Source organism: Symphalangus syndactylus, chromosome 20 (assembly GCF_028878055.3).
Source record: "Symphalangus syndactylus isolate Jambi chromosome 20, NHGRI_mSymSyn1-v2.1_pri, whole genome shotgun sequence".
Classification (NCBI taxonomy): Eukaryota; Metazoa; Chordata; class Mammalia; order Primates; family Hylobatidae; genus Symphalangus; species Symphalangus syndactylus.
Genome location: NC_072442.2, coordinates 21,042,555 through 21,059,962, shown reverse-complemented (window position 1 = coordinate 21,059,962; position 17,408 = coordinate 21,042,555). Strand labels below are relative to the sequence as shown.

Genomic DNA, 17,408 nt, shown 5'->3' with positions numbered 1-17,408 from the left:
CTCTTCTATGTGCAAATTACACAAAAGTCAACACTTATTTGGATGGAGTGCCTACTGTGTGGCTGGCTTTTGTCTAAGCACTTCACATGACTGCCTCTTGTGCTCCTCAAAGTAACCCTGCAGGAAGCTGCCATCATTATCACCATTTCACCAAGGACCAGAGAGAAAACCTGCCCAAGAGGCAAAGCTGAGATTGCAACCTGAGCTTTCTAGCTCAGTAGCCCACCATTAGCCACTGCATGCTGCAACCTTTTAAATAGATCCTGAAAGAGATGATTTCTGAGGCTCTTTACAAAAGCACAAAACATCAGTGATGGGCGAGCCCTTGAAGATAACCTAGCACAATGTGCTCTTTTTACCAATGAGGGGACCCAGAGAGACAATCAAGTGCCCAGCAGTGAACAGGCATCTCGCTCTAAAATTCAGTCACTGCATGATTCAAAACCACTGGAAAGAGGAAAATTCATTTATCAGCCAGATGTTCCATGGACATCACAGCTGTGCCTGCACATACAATTGCTGCATCTGCAGTGGATGTTTTGATATTATCAAAAACCTTTCTCCGTCTTCATCTCGGGTCCTTTGTATATCCTGGCCACAAAACCTAAGCAGTGATTCTTGACTTTTGTGGTTTGCAAATGCTTTTGGGGATCTTGTGAAATGTGTGAATTACTTTGCAGGTAAAAATAGACATACACTTCAATTTGGGGAAAGGGGATTATGAACTCTCTGAAACTCTCCCGTGAATCTCTAGGGGTCTATAAGCTGCAAATTATAAAACTTCTGCTACAGATAATGAGAACACCAGAGCATAGTAGAATGGAAAGAATAGATGGATTCTGAAGAGTCTCTCAGGAGATGGAAGGCCAAGCAATAGGGTCAAAGACCTTCTACTCCCTGAGTTGAACAGAAGATGGAGGAGAGGGCAGTGGAAGGTCTTTGATTCTGCTACTTGACCTTCTGTCTCCTGAGAGATGCTTCAGAAGCTGCTCTGTTCTTTCCATTCTACCCTCCTCCTTCACTTTGGTCCGGGGTAGAGATTTCCTGCTTGCAGTCCAGTCATATCTACACCCATCCTTAAGCTTACTCACCACTTAAACAGAGCTAATTAGGTCTACCTTCCAAGATTGTTGGAGAAGCAAATAAGATAGCAAGCATAAAAGTGCTTTGTAAATCACCAAGTGCTGAATGCAAGTGGATGTTATCAGTGATGGTATTGCAAGTTGTATTCTAACTCACTATAGACAATGCCGACCCCCTTTAAGCTTCCCTCACTTCAGGCTTGTGCCTGACCCAGCCATCTCCAAAGTTACATATGCCCTGGTATGAGATAGAGGCTGGCCTAAAATCAGAGCAAACCAGAGAAGGATCCGGCAGCTAGTGAACACCAAGGTTAAGACTAAGTTAACCATCTGAGAGATGATCTTTGTCAGAATAGGGCAGAATGCCAGCACTGGGACCCACAGCAGGGGGTCAATGGCGACCTGAAATCCAGAGATACATGGAACAGATAATGCAAGTGGCATAGGAAAAGCGAGCTAAGATAGAATGGAAGTTCCATGAGGACGGGCCCTCCTTGGTCTTGTGTGCCGGTGTGTCCTCAGTGCACAGCACAGTACGTGGCACAAGTCCAGAGCCCAGAAGACACTTGTGGGATGATGGTTTGTTTACTGTGCAGGAGCCAGAGAATGGGAAACTTTGCACATTATCAATTTATCCTTGTCCTTGATTTTTCCTTCTTGGGTATAGGAGCAGAGGCAGGTATGGCAAATGACCTAGGTTAGCTCAGGTTTCTCTAGGAACAGACCCTGAGATGGGGATTCTTGTGTGAGTGATCTGTTGAAGGTGCAAGCAAACTAAAACAAAAGCTGTAAGGATGTGAGGGAAGGGGGACAGAGCAAGGAGAGGGGCTCAACAAAGCTACAGTCATTCTCAGCTTGATCCCAGGAATATCAATATGTATAAATAGCACCACAGAGTGGCCCCGCTTTGAGACAAGGGTATCAGGCTTTCGTGTCCTTGTATCAGTCAAGACATAACACCTGAGACATTTCCTGGTGAGGTGGCTCCTATCAGGGCCAGCAGAGAACAATTCTCAGGAGACAGGTGCAATGGTGGGTTGTGAGACCCACTACCCCCAGCAGCTGGGGGGATGGCCCAGAAAGGATATTGGGGTGGGACACCAGCTGTCTACTACATACTCTAAGTGCCAACTCAGATCGATTGATGGTGGCTGCCCACAGCTTTGCACAGAGAAAAGGTCAGAAGCCAAGCCTTGGCTCAGCCGAAAAGCACCAAGATGGATTAACCATGTCTGCTGGGGGCAGAGAAATGCAGCCCGAGTGGCATCTGTTTGCCATTCTGAGCCTAAGGGGAAACTGGACCCCTGCTAATTATCAGAGGTCTAGAGTGGTCCAGGGACTCTGGGGCAATTTTATGTGTCACACAATTTAGAATCTTATCATATGCCATGTCAGATAGTTTCCTGTGTTTTGATTGACTACAGGTAGAAACCAGACAGGCAGCCAGTAACTGAAAGACAGCTTTCCCAAATGAAAGCAAAGGGGTTACCTAAAAGCAAATAGTCTTTTAGCAAAGGATGGCAGTCACCCTCAGAGCCCACAACAGCAGAATATAACAGAAAACAGGAACAGAGGTGTTAGGAAATAGACACCAAGCATTTGAGCACCTTGGAATGAAGCCAACGACCAGACTGAAGGTTAAGACCCCATGTCTTGGGCTTCTCTACCCCCACAGACCCTAGCAAAGTGCCAAACACACAACTGTTCTTGAGTACCTATGGTTTAGATGTTTGAAATCAAGTAAACCAAGCTTTGGAAACCAACTCTTGGAGGGAGGAGACTACAGCTGCAGAATTTCTAGAAATTTTCTCCCATGCAAATCTGTGGACACTCTAAGTGAAAATGGCAGCCTGGCTTCCTTTGTATGTCTCAGGATGTGATGAGTGAATCTCTGTTTTCATCTGTTATTATTATAGACGTTGGCGTCAGGAGAGATTGGGGTGTGGTGTAGAGACACAGCCATTGAAGGTGTTCTACCTGAGCTTCATTTCATGAGCCTCGCAGACCTGGTAGTAAATAAGAAACCTGTTCCTCACCATGATGAAGTACCTGTTCAGGGGGCTGGATGATTCCCCTTCACTTCCTCAGGCCAGGAGAGGTCACTGGAGGCTCACAATGGTCCTAACAAAGAGGACAATGGGACAATAGCAACAGCTATGGCCACAAATATCTACTACTGCCTTACAGGGTATACAGCACTTTTAATCCATATCGCCCCTTGATCTTCAAAACAACCCAGTGAGATAGGCAGGGGAATGGAAAGACCCAGGATGTTTCTGGGTGGGGTGGAAGTAGGGAAGGAGATAGGAAAGGAGGGCATGTCCCACAGCGTACCATGATCCACCCTCTTCCCCTGAATGAACCCAGAGTCACACTTCTAGGGAAACCAGGAACTGAGCTGGTGGTTGTAGCCACAGTGGGACACAGCATGCTCTTTGAGGGCGGGACAAGTGAGAGATTATATGATGGGTGGACCACCCCACAGAAATGCATCCTCCCTTGGCATTAATCTATTGTATGTTTGCTTCCTCTTTCTTCGTCATTCTTAGCCTTCAAAATTCAGTTCAAATAGAATTATCATATGATCTACTAATTCCACTCCTGGGTGTGCACCCAAAAGAATTGAAATCAAGCACTCAAGTGGACACTTGTACAGCTGTGTTCATAGTAGCCAAAGGGTAGAAACAACCCAAGTGTCTATCAACAGTTGAATGGCTAAACAAAATGTGGTGTGTGAATATATATATATATATATATATGATTATTATTCAGCCTTTGAGAGGAAGGAAATACTGATTCATACTACAACTTGGATGAATCTTAAGGACATTGTTCTGGGTGAAACAAGCCAGACACAGAAAGATAAATACTGTGTGATTCCATTTATGTGAAGTGTCTAGAGTAGGCAAATTTGAGACAGAAAGTAGAATTGAGGTTTCCAGAAGCTGGGGTGATTGGGAAATGGGGAGTGTTTGCTGCACGGGCACAGAGTTTCTGTCTGGGATGATGAGTGGTTTCTGGGGATGGATGGTGGCGATGGTTGTATAGCATTGTGTATGTACTCAATGCCTCTGAATGATACACATAAGAATGGTTAAAACGATAAACTTTGTTATGTTTATTTTACTACAGTAAAATAAATAAATAAGAAATAATTTCAGTTCCAGGGGCTGATGGCCTTCTGAAAGCTTTCCTGGCCCCAGCCTGATAGTGTCAGCATCCTCTGTGTGCCTGGGAACACACTGGACTTGGGCTGTTAATGTTCTCAACTGTCTCCACACTAAGCTCTGAGCTCCCGGAGATGATGGTCTGTGTCCTCTTCTACTTCCCTTCTCTGGCTCTGGCCAAGTGCCTAGCACATTGTGACAATTTGATAATTCTATTTTAAAGCAATGAATCTGACATATGTGGCATGCTTAAAATGCATAGTATAGGTTTATTTAAGTAATAAAATAGATATTAACTATGATCCCAGTGGTGGTTGGTTGGATAAACCTGGCTCAGGTTCTTCTTAAATTTATCTGATTCTTCTTTCCATTGTCATTTTGAATGGGCCACATAGCGAGTGAATTGACTGAAAAATGGTGAACCTGATATAGCACAAATGATACACAGTTTACTAACAGTTCTTAACACATGCCAATACCCCTACTGGAGAGATTCTTCTCCCACCACACTTTTTTAGCTTGGTCAACTCTGACTCTTCCTTCGGGCTGAAACATCTCCATATCTGGGGAGCCACTCTTGACCCCTTGTATGAGGTAACACCTTCCCTCTCTGCCTTGGACTGAAATGAGCCTGTGATGTGATCTTGTCTCCTCTTTCCTCACACTTGTCTCACGGTGTTATATTACTTGTGTACTCTTTCTGTCTTCCCCATTCGACAGTAAGCTTCATGGGAGCGGGAGTGCTACACTCCCAGCATCCAGGAAAACTCCTAGCACATGGGAAGTTCTCAATAAATACGGATTGGGAGAATGGCTCAAGAAATGAGGAATGAATGAAGGCAGTGATGTGGACATGAAACTATACAAAGTGTGTGGCCAATCCCTCTTCACCAGCTGAAAGGGCCCTCAAAGATCACTGAAACCAACTCTTTCATCAAACAGATGAGGGAGGTGAGGTCCAGAAAGAGACAGTGAATTTACCTAAGGTGGATAACAAAGCAATAGACAAACAGGACTGGAATCCAGGTATCTCATGATTCTGTGCTATTTCCATGATAACATTCTCCCTGCTTCTCTCAAGGTCAAGATTTCTGTTGTCCAAGATGATATGTGATGTCATACCTTTGAGATTAAGCCATAAGCTCACATTATGAATGGTTTTTTGAAAATACCATTCATTTTAACACAGACATTCTGAAGAACAATGCATTAAACTAAAATGTCCCTTGTATAGTGGAGTTTGAAGCATCAGACTTGGCTGGTGGGGAATAGAATTGGGAACATTTTACACTCTCAATTGGTGTTCCTAAATCTTTATAATGAGGCCAGGCTGTCCTCTTAGGAAAATCTGAATCAAGTGAGATTGTCATAAAGTCAGCTGAGACCTACTTGCCTGAAGTTATGTTATATGGTCAAGGCTGGGAGCAAGTGGGAAGAAAATGGTGAAGAGGGTGAAGGATTAGACAGAAGATCCACCTGAAAGCTAGAAAAGGAAAAAAGAGTAATAATGTGCCCAACCATTTCTAATTCTGTCAAGGGGAGAGACTAGACAAACTTCAGTCCTTAATCACAACCACCTTGAGTTTGAGGAAACTGAGTGTGCTTCATTCATACAAGTGGACAGACGTCCGCCTTCTTCTCTGCTCACTATAGGTGTTATGCCCAACCTCAAGGCATGAATCATGACTGGTCTAAGCCAATCATGGCAGTCTCCTTCTTGTCAATCACTGGCCAAGCACTGAGCATGTGAAAGCCAGTTTTTGCTCTCACTAAGCTCCTTTTTCCTTAGAACTCTGATGTGTAAGGACATCATGTGTACATCTGTGGCAGCCATCTTAGACCTTTGAGGGAAGTTATTTCCAGCATAGAGGAGCACAAAATAGCAGGACTGTGAGTTCTGCATGACATAATTGAGCCACTGAACTGACCCTGAGATCTTCTGTTTCTCATTAAGTGAAACGCTAAATACCCATATGGATTAAGCCATTGTTAGGGTTATGGTTTAAGCCAAGGGTCAACAAACATTTTCTGTAAAGGATCAGACAGTAAATATTTCCAGGATTGCAAGCTATATGATGTCTGTTGCAAGTACTCAACTCTGCCATGGTAGCACCAAAAACAGCCGCAGACAATACATAATCATGTAGCACATGTAAGTGAATAGGCTGTGTTCCAACAGAACATTATTTACACGAACAGGCAACAGGCTGGATTTGGTCCGTGAGCCATAGTTTGTGAACTTTTGGTTTAAGTCATTGATACATTAATCTCACAAATATTTATTAAGAACTTCCTACATGCCAGCCACAGTTCTAGGTGCTAGGTGTGGCTCAGTTATAGCTGAGATCAAAACAGATCAAGTCTCTGCCCTCTGAAGCTTATACACTACTTAGGGAGGTATATAATGAACAAATGAGAAAATAAAGAAGATAATTGCAGATTGTGATAAATGCTGGATGTAAGTAGCATGATGTGATGGATAATTCTGAGGTCGAGCAGACTGAAGGGGATGGAGCCAGTTTAGATGGATTGGGACAGAAGGCATGTCTAAGATGATATTTGAGACCTAAAGAATAAGAAAGAACTTACTACATGAAGAAACAGGAAAATCCTGTAACAAGCAATAGTAATTGAAGAAGCAAAAACTCAAGACAGGAATACATTGGGCATATTCAGGAAGCCAAAAGAAGAATGACAAGGGAGACAAGAGTATGTAGGGCCCAGATCATGCAGGGTCTTGAAGGCCTGGGAAGAACCATGGATTTTATGCCAAGAGCAATGCAAGGTTCTACAGAGGGAAGTGGCATAGTGATGATTTACATTTTTTGAATGATCAATCAGTGGGTTGTAGGGAGGCAAGAGTGAAGCAGAGATGCTAGTTGGGAAGCCATTGCAATAACCCAAGAATTTTATAAGATGTATCTCAATTCACCCGAGCAGGTTACAAAAGGTCCCCCTGCCCCCCACCGGATGGTAAACACAGACTGAGAATATAAAATCTGAGAACCCAAAAGCTCCAGAAAAAAGCTCCAGGAAGACAGACTGTCTTCTTTATGAGGATATTTATGAAATCATAATTCAATAAGATTCTGAGACAGGGTGACTTGGTACCATGAGCCAAGAGCTGCGGTGGACACTCTTCTTTGACAGCTCACACAGAGCCATGTTCACTTGCTTCTCCTGAGTCTAGGAAGCACTGGCACAACATAGAGGTGGCTGTGTGCCCCCTTCTGCACACCGAGATAAGGTATTGTGGAGGCATGCATGACAACTCCGCCATCCTGCTTCCCTAATTACTTAGTCTTATACTGTGGCACTACGCTCCAAAAAGGACACTAGTGGAGAGGCTCATCAGACGGTATATTTATTCCTCACTTTGTTCCACAGAGGATTTGAAGCAGCTTTCAAGAAATATATGTAATAAAGTAAAAGATATAAATTAAATATATCAAGACTAAGAAAACTACAAATTAGATAAAACATCGAGACTAGGGGGCAGACGGGAAAACCAAAATGCAGGTTATAACATCCTACCTGGTTGCCATAGCAAAAAAGGATAGGAAATCCCATCTGTTAGCTGATTCCTAATGTCTTATTTATATTCCCTGCAGCATTACACAGTTTCCCATATTGACATCAACTCCTGGGGCTTTCTGGCCAGGCACATGGTGACCACATGCCCAGTGAAGGTGCCTTACTCTCCCTGCTTGCCTCTGTAGTAATCACAAAAACAGTCTTTTATCCACTCTGGGTGGGAAGGAAAAAGTGCAGCTGGTATCTGCAATTTTCTACTCAGTTGCTTTGTTCTGGGTTTGGTTTAACTTAATGATTTCTCAATAAGATTTGAATTTCTTCAAATTAATAAAGGCAAAATGCTAACAAGCAAGGGAATGGAACCAAGACCTGAGATCCCATCCTTCAGAGACTGGGGAAGGCATCTAAGTTCCCAGGGCCAGAGGTCCTGGGACTGGGTCAAGGACACAGTGAGGCTGACAAGGGAGCACATCCATGAGCCAACTGGCCTGCCTGGCTCTCGCCCTGATTCAAGGCTAAAAGCCCATTAACCTGCATTGGAGAGCTCAAGACTCAGCTCAGGCTCAGGCCACTTTGAACAAATCATTTTCCCTTTCTTCCCACCCCAACTAAATGAGATTGGCTGGTTTATTAGGAAGGATTTAATTTCCAGGCTGGAGGGAAGGAGGCTATAGCCCACAAGGACAGAGATTCTGTGGATGGCAAGTGAGGGCCACAAAACTCTTCTCCAACTGAAACTACTTCATGGACACTCCTCTCTCTGTCTGCTTCTTCTCTGACATTTTCCCTCCATCCCCCATCATCCCATCAACCCACCATGGTGCCTCTGCCCTGTCTTTGTCTTTAGGCCATCGGTGTCTCTCTCATGGGTCTTTCTGGCCAGGCAGTTCCTGTTAGTGTCCCCTCTCTGGCTCAGCACTCTTCAGGCTTCCGAATCCTTCTCCTATGAACTGTCTCCACAAGCAGCCTAGGCAGGAGGGGTCACTCCATCACCAGTACCTGCCGTCCCTCCACAACCCATCAAACCCCACCCCAAGATCTGACTTAGATGGATCTCCTGCCACTCTCTGATCATCCACAAGGTTTTTCTGGCTGTTCTCAGTTAGCAGCCCTGGTTGGCTGCTCCGGGTACAAAATCTGCCTCACCTGTGCCAAGTCACATGCCACCTCCCTCCCCTGAACCTGATGGAGGTGACAGGGCTCTATCACAAGAGACACCCTGGGATTCTGAAGTAGAGTGACCAGCTCCTCCCAGTTTGCCCAGAACTTACCCAGTTTTAAAACTAAAAGCCTCAGATCCTAAAAATCTACTCAGTCCTGGGGTAAACTGGAATAGTTTCAACAAGAGCCATTCATTCTCTTGTTAGCCACCCCACAAGAGAACTAGACTTGGACTCTAAGAACCAGCTTCCAGCCCCAGCTCTGCTCCGTACTAACTGTAATCATTGACAACACATGTCTCCCTCTCCATGAACTAAAGATGGTGATCCCTTCCCTGCCTACCTTTCAGATGATGTGAAATGCTTAATGAACACTAAAACACTGGACAGATGTAGAGGGGGTTTTATTATCCAGTGTTTATGACCTAGAGGCCAGAGTATTAGCAATTTCAATTAATCAAATAAATGGAAAAATAAATTAGTTTTATGAAAACGGATTTCCGAACTTTGCCAAGAGTTCAAGGCTAGGGCACAGGAAAGAAAACAATCCAAAGGTCCTGTAGCTCTGGCTGTGATAAACCCAAGCAGAGGCTTGCTCATCCCCACCCTCAGCTCCAGGAGCCCAGAACGTGTCTGCCTGGGACCTACACACTCAGCTCCAGAATGACATCTCATCAAGATCCTTTCTCAACCACAGAGAAATCAAATGCAGTTTATTCTTAATTGCCCACGCTGTGATTGAATAAAATGAAACCTTGGCAGCTGAGCATCATTTACCTGGGGCTTCACAAGCGGCTTGAGTGCTCACCCTTGAACATTGGTATGTTCGGTGCTACGGGCTATGAAATAATCTGGGCATGTTCTGACATGCCCTAAGACAGTCCCCTCTCCTTCTGTAGTTTCTATTATAGAGATTTTCCCTAAACACTGATGCAAAACACTCGCCTAAACAGGACAGGCATTGTCCTGGAGTTTGGGTCCTGATGCTTAGAGTTGAATATGGACGTAGCTATAATGGCCGGCTCCCTTCGTCTGTTCTGGAAGGAAGGTCATGGTTGGGGCATACATTCAAACTGTTTCATAGATAGCACAGTGCCCACTGTGAAGCAACTTCTCTTCTAGGTGGGGAGGCAGGCAGAGAAATGTCCACACGTAAGCAGTTCTAATATAAGGCCTTCTAAGTCCACAGTAAGAAATGGGGCCATTTATGCCAACATGAGCTTAGGCAGGGCAAGTGACAATCTCATCAATAATTAGTGAGCAAGGTTTGCTGTGGACAATTTGTAATGCAGAGAATCTGTCCCTGTATAATTAAGAATAGATTGTATCCAGTTCTGGTTTATGGGTTTATGGCATTGAGGCCTTGTGAGTCCAATAAAGAAAAACAACAATAAAACTAATAGCTTCCTCTCTCCCTGCTCAGCTAATCAGTGAGAAAAGAAGCTTTGCCTTAGACCAAGCTGCTGCTGGGCTGGACCTTTTCAATGAACCTTTGTGGAAGTCACCAGTGGCCCCACACTCATTGCATCTGGAGGGCAGGGTGAGAGCCAGCCCAACCCCACCCAGCCCCACTCACTTGCAGCATTAGTAACGTTATTTGCTGATGAATTCCACTTTGAAAAGCCAGCAACAGTGAGAACTATGGGACTTTGCCTAGATTAAAATAACAGTGCCCACTGCTTTTTAACATGATAGACGTTTTTAAAATAAAGAATATTCTTAATGTTCATCTCTTTATTTTATAAATGAGAAAATGAAGGTTTGGAGTGTGTATGAGGGGGTGGGGTGTGGAGACCAATTGAGTACCTTGTTGGAGAAACAAAAATTGAAATCAGATCATTTTGATTCCATCTGTGAAATAATTGCAAATATGTACTGAATATTTACTATGGCAAGCCACTGTTCTAAGAGCTTGATGTACATCCTTTAGTTAATCCTTGTGACAACCCTATGAGGTAGTTACTGTTACTATCCTAACTTTGCAGGTGGAAAAATAAAGGCACAGAGAAGTTAGGTAACTTGCCCAAGGGTTACAGCTAGCAGACCAAATTGAGATTAGACCTCAGACTCCAGACATCAGACTCTTAAGCGCTAACCTCTCAGCACCCTTGCCTCTCGGTTGAACACATCCTGGAATCTGCAGCCATTTGGGAAATCATTAATTTATAGACTGAGCCTGGCTCCTTTGCTTATTCTTTTAACATTTATTCATTGATTCATTCACTTATATTTATTGAGCATTTACTACATATCAGGCTGTAAGGCCTCCAAACAAATAACACCTAGTTTCTGCCCTCCAGGTGCTCACAACTCATTACTGTCCCTCCCCTAATTAAGTCTCCTATTTTGTAGATTACATTCATTTTCAACAGGTGTTGTAACAAATTGCCAAACTCAGTGGCTTAAAACTACACTCATTGATTAGCTCCTAGTTCTGTGGGTCAGAAGTTTAAGCCATCTTCAGGAAAGAGAATAAGGGTCTGGAGGCAGGGAACTTAAGGACAATTGGTGCTGAACCCAGGAAAAACACCAAGGTGTGGGGGCAGGGAATCCGAGGCCAATTCGTGCTGACTTCCTAAAGCTGAATCAAAAGGGTCTAGGGTCAGGAAGCTAAGGCCAACTAACACCAACTTCCTAAAGCTAAACCAAAAGGAAAAACCCCACCTCCCCGCTCCAGAGTAGCAAAGGAGCAAAGGCTACTCTCCCTACAACCCTCCCCTTCCACCAGATGGAAAGGGAGAGATGTCTCAGATGGAAAGGGAGAGTGCCTTCGATGGGCCGAGGGCCAAGCAGGGACCATCACTTCATTGCATAGGACACCAATTCCCTTCATCTTTTAATTAGCCACAGGCCAAATTCTTCATCCAGATGAAGGGTAGCCAATAGGAACCTGAACAGGAGTACTTAAAACCCAGAAAACTTTGCAACTGGGCCCTTGAGTCACCTGCTTGGGCCCATTCCCACCCTGTGGAGTCCTTTTTCACTTTAATACATTCCTGCTTTCCCTACTTCGTTCCTATGTTTCAGTCCTTTGTTACTTTGTGTGTTTTGTCCAATTCTTTGTTCAAAACGCCAAGAAACTGAATAACTTACACTCAAGGTCCTCCTTTCAGTAACAGCCTTGGGTGGGCTCTTTGTTTGATCTAATAGTGCTGAAGTCAACGTGTCAGCTGGCCGGGGCTCCCATCAGGAGGCTTTGGGAGAAAATCCACTTCCGTATCACTCAGGGTGTTGGCAGATTTCAGTTCCATGCAGCTGTAGGACTGAGCACCTAGGTCATTTTCAAATTCCAGAGGCTGCTTGCATTCCTTGGCTCATGGCCTCCTGCATCTTCAAGGCCAGCAACAGAAAGTTGAATCCTTGTGTTTTGAATCTCTCTGACTTCACCTGCTGTCCTCCTCTTCTGCCTTTAAGAACACGTGGGATTACATTGAGCCCACCCAGATAATCCAGGCTAATCTTCCTATTTTAAGGTCAACTAATTAGTAACCTTAATTACATCTGCCAAAACTTCTTTTGCTGTTAATGTAACATATTCATGGAGGTGGTATCTCAGCCTATTCAAAGATTCTAGAGATTAGAGGTGTGATCTTGAGGATGGGGACATTTAAAAAATTTTGCCTACTGCATAAACCAAAAAGGTGGTATCTATATGACCGTGGCCCATTAACCCTGGGTAGATGCCCCTATGCAGATGACACTATTACACTTGTAGTGTTTGTATCCCATAGGCCTTTAAGCCATTTAATAAAAAGAACTTAGTTATTTTTCATATCTTGGGGAGGTGCTACAATAAGACATTACTACCACCTTATCTTATATTAGCTGAGACTCAGCAAGAGTAAGATCCCACTGAAGAAGGACCTGGGGACCCCAGGGTCACAAAAACAAGAGTGAGAAGGAGGTGCCGAGCTGGGGTCATTGAGTCTTCACTCTCATTCTTAAGTCCTCCTAATCTTGAGCTAACCTGATAGGTGCTGGGAGCCATTAGGACCCTCAGCCTCACTCATGAGTGCAGCCTGGCATTGCTTTTAGTGCAACAGACCCATCATCCAATTCGCCTAGTGTGGGCCCTGGGGACCTACATATCTACAAGTAACATCATTTTCATTCTTTCATGATACTGATGCCACCTGTAGTGTGGTTTCTACTCAGATCGCTAGTCCCCAGCTCTTTCCTTCCGCTCCCTCTTTGCATACATCTCTCTCACCACAATGGTCAAAGCCCTGCTCTCATAGAACTCCATACCCACAGTTGCAGCAGTGCTGCACTCCTGACTTTGAGTCTTACCTGCCACCTGTATTTGTGATGCTGGGTCCTTTGCATTTGATTAGATCCAGATGGAACTGATATCCATCTGAATGGAGTCTGAGTTCTCCATGCCAGTTTGGATGCTGTATAAAGTGATCTGGTGGTCAACATACTACCCTGTGGGTACCAACCCTGGAGTTCAGGATGGTAATAAGAGGTGAAGCCGGCTGGGCTTCTGGGTCAGGTGGGGACTTGGGGAACTTTTCTGTCTAGCTAAAGGATTGTAAATGCACCAATCAGCACTCTGTGTCTAGCTAGAGGTTTGTAAACATACCAATCAGCACTCTGTAAAAACAGACCAATCAGCATTCTGTAAAATGGACCAATCAGCTCTCTGTAAAATGGACCAATCAGCTCTCTGTAAAATAGACCAATCAGCAGGATGTGGGTGGGGCCAAATAAGGTAATAAACGCAGGCCACCCGAGCCCACCGTGCAAATCCGCTCGGGTTCTCTTCCACGTTGTGGTAGCTTGTTCTTTTGCTCTTCCCAATAAGTCTTACTGCTGCTTAGTCTTTGGGTCCGCACTACATTTAAGAGCTGTAGCACTCGCTGCGAAGGTCTGCGGCTTTACTCCTGAAATCAGCGAGACCACTGGAAGGAAGAAACTCCAGACACAGCTGAACATCTGAAGGAACAAACTCCCGACACACCATCTTTAAGAGCTGTAACACTCACCGAGAGGGTCTGCAGCTTCATTCTTGAAGTCAGGGAGACCAAGAACCCACCAGAAGGAACCAATTCTGGACACAGTAAAGCACGTGATTCTCGATGAATGTGGAATGAATGAATAAACTGGATGGGTACCCCGCAGCACTGGTGTATATCTCCTTGTTTTCTATTTTCACCTCCGGAATAATGCTGCGGAGGTTCCAGTGTGCCCTGGGCTGACGTCTCAGTCACCCACCGGCATTCTTTTTTTTTTTTTTTTTTTTTTTGAGATACACTTTCACTCTTGCTACCCAGGCTGGAGTACAATGGTGTGATCTTGGCTCACTGCAACCTCCGCCTCCCGGGTTCAAGTGATTCTCCTGCCTTAGCCTCCCAAGTAGCTGGGATTACAGGCACCCACCACCACGCCCAGCTACTGTTTTGTATTTTTAGTAGAGATGGGATTTCACCATGTTGGCCAGACTGGTATGAAATCCTGACCTCAAGTGATCCACCCGCCTCGACCTCCCAAAGTGCTGGGATTACAGGAGTGATCCACTGCACCTGACCATTACCTGCATACTATGACCGCCTCCAAGGTGCTCCCTAGGAGCAGGTGAGGATGCAGCAGCAGAAGCTGGAGAATTCTGACCCCACCCATCTCTTCTTTCCTGCTGTGTCAGGGGCTTACCACGGTCACTGTTTCAGATCACAGACCCCGATCCTTAGCTCCACAGTTTAATTACAGTCAACTATATGAACTCTGACTAATCTTAGGATTATGCAAAATCAGCACCTTCCAGGTAGGGCTATATTGAAGAGCCATTAGTGCCCCCTCTGTCAAGGTCAAGCTGGGTCAGTTGTAGAGCTGGTGTAGGGAAGAGGAGGGGGGAGTAAAGTAAATAAGGGGAGAGGTGGAGTCTAATGACACAGTGACTGAGCCCCAAACATACAAAGATCTTCCCAAGAATAGGCAAAGGCTTCCCTAAGGAAACTTATTTGAACTTTTTTCTTGGTATCCCTCAGCCATTTAGTCTATGTCCCTTTATTCTATCAGTCCCAATTGTCTCGCCCACCCATTTTACTTTGTTCAGTCTTTATTCATACTAAGGTGTAAATGACTGATAATGTAAATGAGTAAGGTAGCAGAGCCTGAAGAGATTTTAGAAATCATCTGGTTTAACATGTACTATAAGTAAAAATTAAGGCTCAGAGAATTGGAGTGTCAGCTTGAGTGACTACCAGGATTAGACACTTCCAAACCACAGTGTTTCACTGTGCTGTCATTTGCTTTTAATGACCAGTAGATAGCGGAACACTTCTAAGGGCATTCAGAACATCTCATCATTCCTAAAATCAGACATTGTGGCCCAAAGTAGAGTGGAAGGGGTTCAGTTAAATAAAATAAGGGCAGGTGGTCTCTAAACTGCCAGTAGAATGGGTTCCAAAGGTGTCTTATAAGTCACCTGTTTAGGAGACGGGAAGTATGTTCCCATAGAAATTCAGCTCCATCCAGAAAGTACAGTTCTTGAGTCCTCGCTGTGTGCAAAACCTGTAAATGGAGATTGGAAGCCCAAGTAAGTAACAGAAACATGGCCAGGCTTGGATGCAGCTGGATGAAAAATGCTAATAATGGCATTTTCAACTCAACACCTCAAGCACCAGAAACACACCGCTGGCTCCCACTGGAAAGGTTCTCTTCTCTCCTTTGGAGAGGCCCTAGGCAGAAGGGTAGGAGTTTCACGGATGGTAGTGTAAGACAGGTTGGGGACAGGCTGGGTAGAACATGGTGTGAGCACAGAGCAGGGGAATGAGGCTGAGCAGTCATATGTAGGACATCTCTCAGTTGGTGGCTAATTCCTTAGAGAGAGAATGAGGGGACTGGTAAAAATAGGTGCTAAGGGAACTGCTTTTCCACTGTTGTTCATTTGCTGCATCCAAATCCCCTGTGGTTGGTAAGAATGCCAATTCCAGGGCCATCTTCCTGAAATACCAGGTTTGGTTATTCTGGGGAGAAGTCCAGGAAATACTAATACCGTGCCAGGTTGGGAAGCTCTGGGTCTAGAGAACCAATAAGATAGGCTCTGTTGTCTCCACAGCATGGGGAGGCCTCTCAGCAGCACCTGAATCCCATGTCAGGCTGCCCTGCTTGCCGCCCCTCTTCCTTTTCACCTCTCCCCTGGAGATTCCCTTGCAGAAGGAGCAAAGCTGTTTATGACCAGGAAATGCTTCAGTCTCTTCTGAAGCTGCACAGTAATTTAAGGGCTGCACTTAGACCTGGGGCCACAGAGGGAGCACAGCATGTTCCAGAAGCCTTGGACTCCTCTTAAAATGACCCTCCCTTGCAGCAGTAGTAGGAGGCTTCCCTGGGATACTGTGTATAATGGAGAGACGGTAACTGTCTTCAACGTTGTCCTCTTGAGCCCTGGCAGTTGGGTATCCTGGCCAGAGGAAGCTATAAGAAGGAAAAGCCGAGGAGAAAAGATGAATGAAGAGGCTCAAAGTCAACAAAGAGGTCATACATTTGTTACAAGGTAATGTTTAATGAGAACATACTATATGTCAGGCCCTATTTTGAGAGCATTACACATATTAATGCATATAACCCTTACAACAACTCTATGAGGTAGGTGCTGTTGATACTCCCGTTTTATAGAGAAGAAAAGTGAAGCCCAGAGATGTTCTATACCTTTCCCTAGGATCACAGCGGTGGAATCGGTATGATCCTGGTTCAGGTCTGTCAGACTCAAAGAACAGGTGCCCTTTCCTTTCTCACCATACTCCAGGTATAGCGTTTATGGGTAGGGAGTAAGGAGAAAACATCTCCTCCTTGCATGCTATCACTGCCTGTACCAAGAGCACTGAAATGCTATGAGTTCTTATTAAGTGCTCACTTGGCCTTCACAGGTGCACTGTGAGGTAGGTAATGGTATCATTCCCACTTTCCATTGGAGGACATTGGGCCCTATAAGCCTAAGTAAGTCACTTGAAGTAACACAGAGAGGCAGTCTGGCTGTAGAACTTGTACTATCTACGCTGTTCTGATTTTTCTGCCATAAATTAAGAATGAATGAAAAAGAAAAATGCAGGCCTTGGCCAGGAGGGAATGAGGGTGCCTGCTATGCGCTAGGCAACATACTAGGGGCTTTCTGTACCTAGTCACATCTATACCTGAATTACAACAAGCCTAGGCTTGGAGAGTGCCTTGCCTGATGTCATAGAGCTGAAAAGGGCTAGAAACAGGATTTGAACTGGGTTCTCTCTGAAGTCTGTGCTCTTTTCATTCACCAGCACAGACACAGAGGCACAAGTGCAAGGAATCAGGGGCACGATCTAGTCATGCACAACAGTCTGGGGCAGAATGCAAGCCTGAAAGCCAAAGGGTGCAGGGCTCAGGCAGGTCAGTCTGGTTTAGGTGGACTTCTAAGAAAAGGTAGAGAGAAGGTGAGTGAGTGAGGAGGTAAGTTTGGAGCTACTTGAATGGTTTGGTTCTGACTGGGAACT

The 17,408-nt window shown here is 44.9% G+C and overlaps 1 protein-coding gene and 1 long non-coding RNA gene across 3 annotated transcripts in view; one reads left to right on the top strand and one right to left on the bottom strand.

Moving 5' to 3' along the window:
* The window catches only part of ASIC2 (acid sensing ion channel subunit 2), a 1,112,670-nt gene that overhangs the window by 550,061 nt on the left and 545,201 nt on the right, over window positions 1–17,408 (top strand). The gene's annotated exons all lie outside the window — the stretch shown is intronic.
* Window positions 2,147–17,408, bottom strand: part of LOC129470000 (uncharacterized) — an 81,320-nt gene continuing 66,058 nt past the window's right edge. The window contains exons 4-5 of the long non-coding RNA XR_010118023.1: window positions 15,371–15,456; window positions 2,147–3,203 (exon numbers count right to left, since the gene is read on the bottom strand). This is a non-coding gene — a long non-coding RNA (uncharacterized lncRNA). The remainder of the gene's footprint in view (window positions 3,204–15,370; window positions 15,457–17,408) is intronic.